The 14,627-nt window shown below is 34.8% G+C and overlaps 1 pseudogene; it reads right to left on the bottom strand.

Annotated features, from left to right (window-relative positions):
* Positions 1 to 4,683: 4,683 nt before the first annotated feature.
* LOC134376434 (eukaryotic peptide chain release factor subunit 1-like) lies at positions 4,684 to 5,949 on the bottom strand (annotated as a pseudogene).
* Between the last annotated feature and the right edge of the window lie 8,678 nt (positions 5,950 to 14,627).

The raw sequence follows: 14,627 nt of genomic DNA, 5'->3' as shown, positions 1-14,627 counted from the left end.
CTCAGTTGCAATGAATTGTGACAGTTTACATAATCTATTGTATGTTGGGGAGCATCTGTTTTCACTATGTTCTACATAACTAGGATCTCTGCCACTTTTCAGAGGTTTTAGATTTATTAGCAACTTTCAAATCTAGTAAAGCAATGTTCTCTGCATTGTGTGATGAGTTTCTCCACTACTTAGTAGAAATGAATCAATCAAAGCTTTAAGGCAGCAAGAGTATCCCATCGTCTATTATCAGCCCTATGATGAGAAAGCTGAAATGTTTTTATAGGTTTTCATTTGGGGGAATGTATAAACTGAGATTTCAGGTTTTTCATGAATCACAATTTTTCATGTAGTATCATGTTATTTTTTATTTAAAGATTAAGTTAAGGTGTAGCTTTTCTTAAAAATATTGAACTCCATTTATTAAAGAAGTGTTTGATGTCCTTCTGCCATACTCTAGACATTCTGCTAAGCTTCCAAAAAAGTGGTGCTTGAAACAGAAAGGATTTGTAGTGGAGGAGGTATCCACATGAGGAAGGAAGATATTACTTCTGGATAGCCACATATGCTGTGTATGAAGTGAAACAAGGTGATGTGATAGAGAAATGAACTGCTCTGGGTGTGCTGGGAAGTTGCTTTAGAAGAAGTGACCAGAAAATGATTTACTAAGTGTCAACATTTGAGAAGGAACCAGAAAAAGAAAGATCTGGGAGAAAAGCATTTTCATTAGGGAGAATAGGAAGGGAAGAAGTGAGAATGAGCAGTATTTGTTCAAGAAACAAAAACACAGTGCAACTGGCCTGACAGTTGTTGGTGAGTGCAAAAAAAAAAAAAAAAAAAAGATAGGATGAGCTGAGGTAAAATGCCTGTGCAAGGCACATGCCATGTAGGTATTTTGTTGGTTTTGGTAAATAGCTTTGAATTATATCTAAACTGCAATAAGAAGTCACTAGCTACTCCATGCAGACAGGAGAGACTAGAGAGAGCAGTTAAGGCTGTTGTAATAGCCAGGGTGAGAAATTTTAGTAGCCTGGGTGAAATTTGTTGCAGTGAACATGGAAAGAATCTATGAAATACAGTAAATATCAGGAGGCAAAACCAACAACTTACTAATGTAAGTTACATTACATGTAGTGTGTGAGGGAAAGTAAAAAATTAAAGATGACTACTGAATTTTATTTTGACTGTTATGGAACGGACTTTGACAGAGAAGTAGTTGGCACTCAGAGAGTTAGAGAGTCAGGTATTTTATTATGCCGAGGGCCAGATGAGCTAGCGCTTCCAAAATCTAAGCCTTGAGCTTAGGTCTTACAGGGTTTATGTAGGTGGACTCTTCTGGACTCTTTTAAGTTTTACTTTCTCAGCATTCATGTAGCTATTGTGATAAGCAAGCACAGTTTACAGAAGTGGGAGTGCAGAGCAGTTGATTATCAGTAAAGCTGATAGAATAAGCAGGTTCTGTTCTGAAGGCAAAATAAGCAACTGAAAGAATTAATTTTGAATTTTTCCAACATGAGCAAATGGGTGGATGTTTCAGATCTTTACTGTGATGAAGAAGCCAAGGGAAAGAGAGGGTTTAAGAGTGAATACATAGATAAACAGAGAAATCAATATTTTTTATATCTTATCAAAATCAATTTAATACACAGTCCTCCATGGGATATCTATATTTAAACCCTATCAATTGTCACACATTTATGAACTTAATTACTGTTTTGGCCTAGAAATAATAAAATTAGTTAACACATTTGGCACAGTTTCACAGTAAAGATAACCTTTCTCAGGTGACATATCACCCTGTTAGTAACTATTGATTTTTCTCTGTCCTGATGTTAACAGAGATGTAGGAGCTGGCATTACTTCTAAAATTAAATATTTAAAATGGCATTTCAAAGAGCACAATTTCCTCCATAAGGATAAGAAAATATTCGCAACTATTTCAGTACACTTACATTGAAGAAAAGTCATTATCGCCAATGGACCAAAATGAATTTCTTTTACTTTATAGACTCTTCAAGATGACTTTTCAATACCTTAAAAGCTCATGGAAATTTCACCTTCCCCAATTTCACCTACATCTTATCTTAAAATCAGACTTAAAAGTATATAGAACAACTATACATGGTAAGCAGTGTAATAATAACAGAAGTATCAAAGACTAGAGTGCAAACAGAGGTAATGATTGAAAAAATAGGCAGCACGGAGACCCACCAACATTACTGAATGATTTAATATGTAGTAGATTATGTTTAAAGCAATCTTTAAAATACAGTTGCTTTGGGGTTTTTTTTAGGAGTTTGCAAAGTAAGTCATAAAATTTACTCATGGATTAATCATACACTAAACACAGCTTCACATATTCGGCAAGAAAATATACCTGTATTCCTCACTTATGTGCTTATGAAAAGGGAGAATGTATTTAGTGTGGCCAACCTTCCAATTAATCAGGGTGGTTTCAGCAGGAGGCATAATTTGGGGAGTTGTTTATACTTTGGAGTGAAACTAACTTATTGAGCTCCAGGAAGAAAGACAGAAGAATGAATGATTAATATTTGAATAAGCAGTTTTTTACTAAAAGAGAAGGATGAACTTGGATACGAGGAGAAAGAAGGATGAAGGCAAGAGAAATGAGATTTGTATTTGTACGTGTGTGTGTCTGTGTGTGTGAATTAGCAAAGGTTTCTAAATTGGGGAGGAGGATGGGTACTAGGATATAAATTCAGCACAGGGATGGGGTAAATAAAAAAAAACTTTTATGTAACTAAGCAAGAACTTTGAGGAAATTTACTGTTTAAAAAACAGTAGGAGTCATTATGTAAGTTAGGTATTGGAAGGGCATTTCTAACAGGTCACTTGCAATGGTATAGAATCATCCATGAGCATACTGATTAAAAGAAAAAAAAAAAAAAGAAAGTATTTCCATAAAGCTGAATCATAATACAATGTCTGCTAGGGAAGGAGTAACTTAGAATATTCCAGGCAGATGGATCTGAAATGGCAAAGTCAGAGAAGTGTAAAACTAAGTGTTATTGCAGAGATCCAAAAGCAGTATAAAAATTTACCTTAATGTTAAAATCAAGAGACAAGAGAATAATTTGCAAGAGAAAAGTTCAGTGAACAAGGCAAGGGACAGTTCATAGAAGTGTTTTTAAACCATAATAATAGATAGCATTTCTTTTGTGTAAATTACATTCTAAAACTTTAAAAATATTCTAAATCTATGAGCTTGTTAGTATTTACAACAGCCTAGTGTACATAGCTATTGGATGCAGTGTGTGTGTGTGTGTGTGTGTGTGTGTGTGTGTGTGTGTGTGTGTGTGTGTGTGTGTGTGTGTGTGTGTGAAAGTAAGTTTGATAGTTATGCTATTGAAATATCTATCTTTGCTGGGTTTGTTGTTAGTTTGCTTGTTCTGACAGTAATTGAAAGAAAAATTTAAAAATCTCTCATTATAGATGAAATTTGTCAATTTTTAAATATATTTTATTTAATTTTCCTTTAAAATAACTGGAGAATATGTCATCGGGTGAATACACATTTTTATTTTTTCTAATTTTAATTGTTTTTCATTGTATGTGTTAATGGGGTGCTGTTTGTTGTTTCGATACATGCATGTATTGTATAATAACCTAATTAGAATAATTAGCATATACATCACCTAAACACATCATTTCTTTGTGGTTATAACATTCAAGAACTTTTCTGGCTATCTTGAAATATACAATACAATATTGTTATTCTAGGGCACCAGAACTTATTCTTCCTATCTAACGGTAACTTTGTAACTTTTCCTGCCTCCTCTCCCTGATTACACATTTTAAAAAAATTGTTTTACTCTTAAATTACATGTTTTATTTCTCCCAATTCCAGCAATAGCACAGAAACCCCATCATATTCATCCCAAAGTGGTTTCTAGTAGCCTGATTATGGGGAACCTTGTCAAAGCAGTTGATACAAAGGGCTCCCAAATGTTGGGCACAAATGTGTCTGCCAAACAGATGGAAGTAAACAGCCCACTGGCCCAGTTGCTTCATGAGTAAGTTTGACTTTGCAAGGCAGTTTGCATCCTTGAAACTGACAGTCTAGGGGGGTGGGTAGTGAGAGGGAGTGAAGTTGAAATTCCCTCCTATTAATGCACCCTGTCAACATTAAACAGACACTAAGAGAGAAATGGTTCCAACATTTTACTACGTATATTTCTTATGCAGACTAAGCTGAGAATGCCATGTAAATGGGTCACTGCCAAATTCAGCAATTTAATTTTTCTCCAATCAAAATAAGAAACAAACCAGTATGAGCTTACTTCTATTAACTTTGAAGGTTTACAGCAGTTAAAGCACTTTTGCTTCTATGTATGAAGGTTAAAAAAAGTCTTTTTTTTTTTTTTTTCATAAAATACAAGAACAACCAATTTCACCATCGAGTAAAAGTAAAACTGGGATTCTTTTTCAAATTAGTCCGAAGCAGCATTTAGGAACTTAGTTGTAGCCTGCTTTGCTGATACCATGACAAACCAAAGTATAGGACTGGGTCTTGTTTTGTTTTGGTTTTCTTTTCAATATCTCCAGTGCTCATGGATTAAGTTCTGGAAATGTTCCAATTGTAAGGCAGGGATCTGTTTGGATTCCACCATGGGTATGCTCCTTGGGTTGGATGCTGGAGGGTGAGGCATGTGTTGCCAGATCCATGTCAACTACCTAGCAGTCATCAAGGTTAAAAGCCTCATCGTCTCTTCCTTGCTATTCCATTCCCTGGACATCTACTCGGTACCACAAGATACCTCCAGTTCCACCAAATCCTTTCACAAACTGGGATCCTTCTTGTGACTTATTTGTGACAATTTCCAATGTAGCTCCAAATTATTTGCAGTTGTTAGCAAGCCATACCAACAGGGGCAGGCTCTCAGTCAGCTCATGTTCCTGTCCTCTCTCTTTGTCTGTAAAATGAGATTTATCATTATCTTGTTCTGGAGTTAGAGAATTTTCTTCTCTTCCATGCCTTGACAATGAAGAACAGATCACAGACCTCATCAAATCCAGATTCTCATAGACTATTAGAATCTCTACAGCTCCCATTTCCAAAGGCTTTACTGTATCTTCAATGCCCAAACAGTACTTGCTCATGTTCTTGTTGGTTTCATCAATGTATAATCCTATCAATTTCACATTGGAGAGGACTTCAGTAGATAACTCAATAGCTTGACTGAATTCATTTTCACCGCCATAGGACAGATTAACTAATTTTAAAATTTTTGACTGCAACCTCGGATCAGACAAATCATATTGACTTAGTTCTGTTTCAAGGTCAGCTGATCCAGCTGAAAGGAGACCAGCCACGTTCACTTTGTCTCCAGAAATAAACAGCTACACAACAGTCTTTTCTACGTTCCAAACATAGTTATTTCGCTTTTCCAGTCTTAAATGGGCAAAACACAAGGCCGACTGACCTCCTCTACCATGTTTCTTTGGGATATCCACAGTCAATTTTTTTTTTAAGGACTTTTCTTTTTCAGAGCATACACGACTGCCATCTATTACAATAAAGCCAAACTTGCTATCATCTGAAAGTAGCGCAGTAAGAGCCTTGGTATGTACTTTGTTGTCACACAAATACAGTGATTTATTAACTGATTTGAAAGGCTCAAAGTCAATGTTGACTTTCTTTTCCTTTCCTTCTTATGTTACAATTGTTCCACAGTAAACAATCAGACCATTTGGAGGTGCTTTGTTATAAGGTTTGAGTCTTTGTTGTACAAATGTAATGGCTCCCACAACTGAAAGGAGGTTTACTTATGACTTAATGATAGATGCAGTTCCAAACTCACCTGCTAACATTTTTTTCACTAGTGAAACCTAGTCTTTGGGAGAAATGATCAATAATTTCATGCTGGTGCCATTGCCGTGGGCTGCCTCCAAGGTCTTAATGTGCTTCTTGATCTAGAGCTCCACGTTCCTTCTGGCAGTACTGGGATGGATCATCTGTTGTCTTCCGGCCTCCTCCACCCTAAGGGCCCAGTCCTGGGCAGCAGTGGCAGCTCCACCCTGGCAGAGGCTCCACGGCAGTGATGGTTCTGAAGTAGGACACTGGCTTCCTCTCTCCAGGCAGCTGCACGTGTTGCAATCTGCTCACAAGGGGTCCATGACGTTATTTCCTCTGCCAGGGGCTCACATTTTAAAATTGTAATATATTCCTGGTGAATTTAAACTCATCACTATAAAGTGACCCTCTTTGTTTATGGTAACATTGCATTTTAGGAATATTATGTTATCTGACATTAAAAACAATTTCAACATTAGTTTTTTAGTGTATCCTGGCTTTGCTTTATTCCATTTTTAAACTTTTTAACTTTATTTTACTTTTAAACATTGTATATGTGTAAATATACATATGCATATATATTTATATATATATGCATATGTAACCTTTATATGTATGTTTTAATTTTGTCTCTTAAAAGCAATGTATAGTTGTTTTTTGTTGTTGTGATAATCCTTAGTCTAATCATAAGAGTTGGTCTATTTACAGTTAATAAAATTTCTCATATATATGATAACTATCATCATATATCATACTTTTTATGTCTTGCATTTTCTATATTTCTCTTCCTTTCCTTTTTGCTTTCATTTAGGTTGAGTGAACATTTTTTTTTTTTTTTTTTCTTTTACGTGACCGGTACTCAGCCAGTGAGTGCACCGGCCATTCCTATATAGGATCCGAACCCGCGGTGGGAGCGTCGCTGCGCTCCCAGTGCTGCACTCTCCCGAGTGCGCCACGGGCTCGGCCCTGAGTGAACATTTTTTAAAAAATTTATTCTTTCTCTATCCACAGTATGGAATATATTTACTCTAATTCTATTATTTTTGTGATTATCTGAAAAACTACAAATTAAGTATAACTTAACCCTTATCAAAATATAAATTTAATCAATCATTTTACCTTCCTTTTTTTTAAGCCTCTGTGAGACTGTTACCATCTTTTTAAACTAAGAAAGACCCTCAGAGCACTACTATATACTCTTCCTGACTTACACATAATTTCTGTCATGTATTTTAATTCTTGTTTTACTTTTGACCATACAAGAAATTTATTTATTTTTATTTTATATTGTAAATATCATTTAAATTTTCACTCTTAGTTTCTGCATTTTTTGACTCTTCCTTTTTAAAAAAAAAAATCTCAAATCTACCATCTAGGATATCTTTCATTATTCCTGAGGCACACTGTTATTAATTTTCTTTAGTGTTATCTGTAGGTGGCATAATTTAAGATTCTTTCATTTGTTTAATCTGAAAATAGTTGTATTTGTATTTTGCTTTATTTCTTGTAATATATTTTTAATGTGTTTAAAATTTTTCGATAGTAATTTTCTTTAAGAACTTTGAAGATGTCACTCCATTGTCACATTCCTTCCACTGTTGCTATTGTAAAATTGGTTTAATTATATTCTTTGCAAGAAATTTGTAAAACCTCCCTCCCACTCTTCTTCAACTCAAATTTCTTCTAAGATTTTCTCTTTGATTTTACTATTTGCAAATTTGGTATGATATAGCTGAATGTGAATTACCTTTGTTTTTATTCAACTGCTTAAATTTTGGGGATTTGATGGCTTTATGCATTGGCGTATTTAATCGGTTGTAACATTTTAAACCATTGCCAGCTCAACTAATGATTTGATCCAATTTTTTTTCTCTCTCTCTTTTTCTAGAACTCTACATGGATATATGTTATCTCAAACTGTCCTGTATGTCTCTTAACTTCTTGTTTATAATTTCATCATTTGTCTCCTTATGTCAAAATTTCAAAAATTTTCTTCTAGAGGATAAGAGATAACATGCAACAGAAATTATTCATTCCAGGGAAAGCTATCCTAGACAAGCTGTCCAGATGACTTATTAGCTGACTGCACTTCTATGAGATGGCCCAGCTGAGACCCACAGAACCATCCAGCTGAGTCCAGCCCAAATTGCCAACCCACAGAATTATAAACTAAATAAATGATTGCTGTTTTAAGCCACTATGGTTAAGGTGGTTTGCTATACGACAATAAGCAATTGCTACAAACTACCTTAATCTCAATGGTTTAAAACAATACACAGTATTATTTCTCACGACGTTATGGGGTCAACTTGATGGTTATACTGGTATGTTCCAGACTCAATTGATCATGAATATTCAGTTAGTTGTCAGGTTGGCAGAGAGCTGGCTGGTCTATGGCTTCATGCACATTTATGGTGGCAATCTAGTTGTTGGGTAGAGTGGTAAGTGACTAGGCCATACGTATCTTATCATCCAACAAGCTACCCATGTTTATATTTATCACCACTGGAAAAGAGTCCAAGAGAGAAACCTGTGTGCAAGATCTCGTGAGTCTTAGAACTGGAACACTATCACTTCTGCAGCATTCTATAAAACAAAGCAAGTCACAAGGAAAGCCTATATTCGAAGAATAAGGAAACAGACTCCACCTTTTGATAGCAGGCAACACAGAGACACAATGCAGGTCACATAAGTTAAGAGAGTGAAATAACTGAGTCCATTATGTAACCTTACCATGCTTTGCAATATTGCCAAAGTGAGAAATACAACACAGGCTTTCTGGTAATTAATTTAAACCTTTTTCCATTATACTATTCTCTTTAATTCTGAGATTAATGTTTACTTTCACACTCACAGTGAAAAAGCTTGGTCATTGAAAATGTGTGCTCTTCCACACTTCTCCCTATATCTGACTTGTTACTGAATGATGTTGACTGAACATCCAGTATGCTTGTGTATGTGGAACGGTGCGATGAAATTAGAGAGAAGCTCTACACGTGAGCAGTTAGCTTGTGTTTTGAAGAGCCAATTACATCAACAATTTTGGTTTCCACTACATTATAAAATTTCAAAAGTTGCAAATTTCACTCAAGAATAAAAAGTTAAAGGTGGTTTGTTAAAGATGGTAAAAAGCTAATTTTCCATGATGTTGTGAAGGAAACTGTACCATCTATGTGGCAATTAAAGGAAATATTAGAGTGAGCTACAGGAATTCTGAGGATAAAAACAGGAACTGCAGACTGCATGAGTGCTGAGTCCTTTGCAAAAGATAATCAGTCATGCTATTTCTGCTCTCCTTGGCCAGACATTGCATTAATGAGAATGATAATTATAATACCTTACCTTTACAGAGCTCTTTCACACACCTCATCTCACTCCAGCCACAAAACAGTCTTCTGAGGAAGGCACCCTAGCCCTCTGTTACAGATGAGGAAACAGTCATTCTGAAACAAGTGTATACATAATGGACTTAAACTCAAGTTTTCTGTTTCTTCTTTCAGTGCTTTTTCACTAAGTCAAGCCAACTAAAAACTATATCGTTAAGGTGATTGGATAGGAAGAAAATCCTGGAAGTGGTAAAGCTTATTGTTGTGGAGTTGTCTAAAAGAATGTCAGTAGTTTAAAATAAAAATATCTCGTTTTGTATAACTTATATATGTGCTCAACCACGCACCGAGCGTTTTAAGACCCCAGCGGGGGTATTTGGTGGAATGGAAAAGATATGTCTAAAGCACTAAAAGGTACTTAACTTACATCTTTATAAGTAAATCTAGATTGAATTCTTAGTATGATACAATTCAGGGAAAGCATAAACTTCTTAGTGATTCTTAGCTAGTGGGCTATTGGCAAATTAGTTAGATTTGTTGTTGTCTGAAAATTTGACATAGAATTATGTTTGAGTGAATGAGTTATATGTAGAATTTTATATGCGTTTGTGTGAGTGTATGCGTTGACTGCTAACAAGCATTTGTATTGTGTTGTGTGATGAATTTGTTTTTGAATTGCAGGTTATTTTGACTATCAAAAGAAGGATGATCTTAAGAATGCATTATTTCAACTCCCTATAACATAGCATTTTGGGGTAGTTGAACAAAGTGAACTGGAAAAAAAAAAAAAAGCCTTGAAGAATTGTAAATAATAGCAATCCAAAAACAGTGCTTTAGACTCTTTCATAAGGTATTCATAATGACATGTGATTGAACTTTCTCTTCCCTGACAGGTCTGTAGATCATTAGAATGGATTCACAACCCTCCCCCAGCCCCCATTTTTGCATAAGAAGATTTAAAGCACAAAAAGATTAGAAATATCTTCAATAAATTAACAGAAATTTTAAAGGTAAACATGTACATGTGTCATGTAGTGATCTAGTTATTCATTTAGTAATGTAGGTTTGCCTATTGTAGAAAGGTTTTGTTTTTGTTTTTGTTTTTTTGCAATGTATTCTAGGAAGGTATAAAATTTCAAGTGAAGTGTGCAATTTGTTTCCTTTAATAGGCAAGATGGGCTTATGATTTTATCTGCTTTAATATTTTCCCATAATAACATTTTGAAAATTGTGAGTTACACGAACTTCACTCATTCATTATTCTGTGTATCATGGAACTTAAATCTGAAGTAAATAAAGTAGAAGTGAGTAAAATTCTTGATTCATATCTTGTTGTTTGTGAATTATCTTGGGCAATTTGCTTTACCTATCTATGGCTATTTTTTTCCATCTCTGAAACTAGTACAATAGTAGTGCCTGACACATAGGATTTTTACAGATTAAATGATAAAATATATGCGAATCATTTAGTACAGCACTTGACACTGTAATTCTCAATTTTGTTGTTATTGTTACAGTTTGTGATCAACTCAATATAGATTGTGATCAACTCTTCAGTAGAGGTTAAATAGCCTTTGTGCAGTTCTTGATTAGGTAATTTTGCAATTTTTAGTGTATAATGTCAGTTATAATATAAGATTGAGCTTTTATTATAGTTGTGGCTTTGTCTTTACATGGCAACACTAAGTACTTACACTATTAATACTTGTCAAGAAAAATAATATTTAAACAATAATTTCCTGTTTCCAAAGCTCAGGTAAGCAAACTATATTATACATGGTTGCTTATAAGGACCCAGCTCTCAATCTATTCATTTGGATAAGGTTTTCTCAAATTTCCAAAAGAACACCCAATCCAGAAAAAAAAATTAAGAACGACTACTCTAGATAATCAAGCATACTGTCCAAAAACACATTTTGTAATAATAAAAATTCTCTATACTTGTGTTCATTACATTAGCCATGAGGACTTGAAATGTGGCTAGTGAGAATCTATGTCTCAATCAAGAAAAACTATAAATAGACCAACCCTTGTCACCATACCCTATTGCCAAGTAAAACATTAATTTGAATTATTTGTGATTTTACATGATCCCAAAGACATATTTTGAGAAGTAACATAAAACCAACCTGTGCTGCAGATTCTATTCAGGAGGATGCTCAGTGTTTTACACATTCCCCTCTCTGTGACAGATTACAGATGACATTTCTTCCTGGTCACACAATCAGGAATGACAGTGCTTTTCCTGAGCAAGTAGTTTCTTTTGACTTATGAACACTACGATGAATTAAATTTTGTTTTCTTTTCTGCAAAGCCTGATACCAGTATCAAAAATAAAACTTGCCAAATAATGGAAACAAAAATAAAAAAGAGTAATAATATTTTCACAGTAATTGACTCCAAACGGTATTGATAACCTCAAGTATAGTTATTTTAAGAATTAAAAATGTTTAACATTAACATTAATTTATGATGAGCATAAGATTGAAGAATTTTAAGCAAAGGAGGCACTATGTGATGGAAACTAGTGAAACCCCAAGAAATTTACCATTAGGCTGTTTACTTTGCATTAAGCCTTAACAAATTTAGCATCTTATAAAAGAAGCAGCATCACATCTTTAGAAAATGGCTATTTCAATTTAAGACTACAGAATAACCTTCAATGCCTCTTTACTAGACGATTACTGGGTTATGTGATAACTCTATGTTTAACCTTTTGAGGGATAGCCACACTGTTTTCCAAGGTGGCTGCACCATTTCACATTCCACCAAAAGCGTATAAAGAATCCAATTTTTCCACATTCTCACTAAAACTTGTTATTATCTGTTTTTAATTAAAGGCTTCCTAGTGAGTATTAGGTGGTATCTCATTGTGGTCTTTATTTGCATTTCCCTGATTACTAATGATATTGAGCATATTTTCTTGTGCTTATTGACCACATATATCTTATATAGGGAATTTTCTACTCAGATCTTTCTCCCATTATCAATGTCTTTTAAAGGAAGAGAAGAAAGGTAATAAACATTAAGTCACCTGCCCGAGTTCATACAGTTAATAATACTTAACTTCCATCTTTATAAGTAATTCTAGACTAAATTATTAGTATAATACAATTCACAGAAAACATAAACTTCTTAGTAATTCTTAGCTAGTTTGCTTTTGGCGAATTAGTTAGATTTCTTATTGTCTAAGCATGTTACCTAGAAGTATATATGAATGGATGAGTTATACGTGGAATTTTAAGTCTGTCTGTATATTTTATGGGTGTCAAATATAGCTCATCTGAAACTCATTCTGTTTCTAGAATTGAGGTCCTAAGGACTGCATTTATTCTTTTAATCAATCACCTACAAATTATTAATATAATTTCTGAAAATGTTTTCTACATTGAAGAACTATTTCTTTGTGCTTAATGGCAGCAAATACAACAATATTTTTCAATATGAAAAAAATGTGTAGCAACTCGAATTCTCCAAATAATATGCTGAAAAACTAATACAATGATCTTGTCAGTTATCCAACGTTATAGAAGGATGGGGCAATCAGTAAAAAGTGTATCTGTAAAAAGTGCACAGGGAAAATAATTGTGTATAGTACGAAAGGAGGTTTTATTTGTTTCCCTCCAAATCTGTATTTCCTTTAGGCAATGTGTACTTAACACAGAGAAAACACACTTAGGTAAACATAAACATTAAAAATGGGACACTTTTCCATTCAGAACAAACTCTCATGAAAATGTTTCCCAGTCTTTGGAAATTTCAACTCTGTAATCTTTCTGAAAATCAACTTGTCAAGTTTAAAGCTTTTGGGAATAAGAACAAATGCCCTCCCCCCCAAAATGCTATAATAGCCTGAGCATCAGAGAGACAGCAGAGTGCAAAGCAGTGTGTGAAGGCACCTAGATAATAGGGACAGGTCCTGGAAGCCACACTCATCAGGGAAGGTGTGAGGTCTCTGTGACAAAAAAAAAAAAGAGCGCTGTTTATTCTAAGACTGAGTTGTTAATTCTCTGTCACAAATGCCACAAAACACAGAGCATAGGGTTCCTCATTCCACTCACTAGCAGCAAATTTTGCTGTGTCGTATTGGATTGTTATAAAAATGTGATCCTTCCCATGATAAATTTAAGCTTGTCTATCATATTTTATTAAACTTAGCAGCAGCAATATCTTCTAGCATACTATCAGGCCATCTCTATTTAGGATTATTATTTTTTTAACCATAGGTTTTGAGCCATCAGAAAGCATTAGAGCCCTATATTTGTGTGATACTTCTGGAACTTCATATTTCCAAAGTTCATTATGCTGCATCATCTGAAGCAAAGTTAAATAGGGAATGAATTTATTCATGAGGGAAAAGAGGTCGGGGTAACTTACATAGTTCATGCAATCCAGAGTTAAATAAAGATAGAAAGGATGCAAATCCATGGTAAAATGCTTATTGACGATTTTGTGATCAGGTTATGAAGAATATTAGTTTTGCCCTTCAACATTAAAGAAATTTATGCAAATTATTATAAAATCCTCTTGAGTTTTTAACTCTTATCTTCCAGATTTTGTGTATGATTTACTCACAATATTTTCTATTGCACACAAACTTTCGTTAGCTTTGTTCAATTGTAGCTATTTATAATAGTAATGTAAAATAGTAATCCTACTATATGTTGTTTAATTAAAATTCATTAGGCATTGTGCAAATCCATTGCAATGTACCATGTTACTTAATATCCCCAACAACTCAATGATGTGGTGTGGAGTATATATAAAGCAAATGTACTTCATAGGGCCTGGTTTTCCAAAGCCTTGCAGCTTCAAATATTGACCTTGCCAAGGACAGGAAATTTTCCCCAGGCTATAGTCTCTTTTGTAAGATAAAGAATTGTAACACAGCAAGGTTGCTGGCTCAAAGACAGACAGGTTACTGATTGATATGTAAAGATACTGGGAAATTGCTGTAAGAAGAGAATGTTTGCTAAAATCAAGCTTTTGATAGTGGATTGACTTATTGCATTATAGAATGTCACCTTGCCTGTCTTACTGAATGTTACCAGCTTCTATTGTTAAACTTGTTAAACTATACTTAGCAAAAACCCCACCTATGTTTTCTTCCTGTAACTTCCTGGTCTGGAGAATAAATGTGGGAAGAGAACCATGGTTAATTTCCCAAATGGAAGGAATGCCACTCTCTTGAGTGTTGTGGGAGATTAACCCCTTTTGGGGGCTTCTAACTGCTCAGAAGACATGGGCTTTGTGTAATCTTTGGCAGCTCCATCACCCAGGGGAAAAGGGGTGACAAATCTGTGAGAGGCAAAGCAACAAGTGGTGACCCTGATGCGACCAATTCTTGGTCCACAGATCAGAGACCAACCTGTCAAGCCTTGGAAAGGAAAAGAAACAGGGCATCCACCACTCATCCTGACAAGAGGGAGGCCCTGACAAAAGTAAGGCCCCAACAAAAGAGGGAAAAAGCAACAGGATGTCCACCACTCATCCTGACA

The sequence above is a fragment of the Cynocephalus volans genome, chromosome 4, assembly GCF_027409185.1.
Source record: "Cynocephalus volans isolate mCynVol1 chromosome 4, mCynVol1.pri, whole genome shotgun sequence".
NCBI lineage: Eukaryota > Metazoa > Chordata > Mammalia > Dermoptera > Cynocephalidae > Cynocephalus > Cynocephalus volans.
The sequence above is the reverse complement of the archived record's forward strand: the minus strand, read 5'-3'. Positions and strand labels throughout refer to the sequence as shown.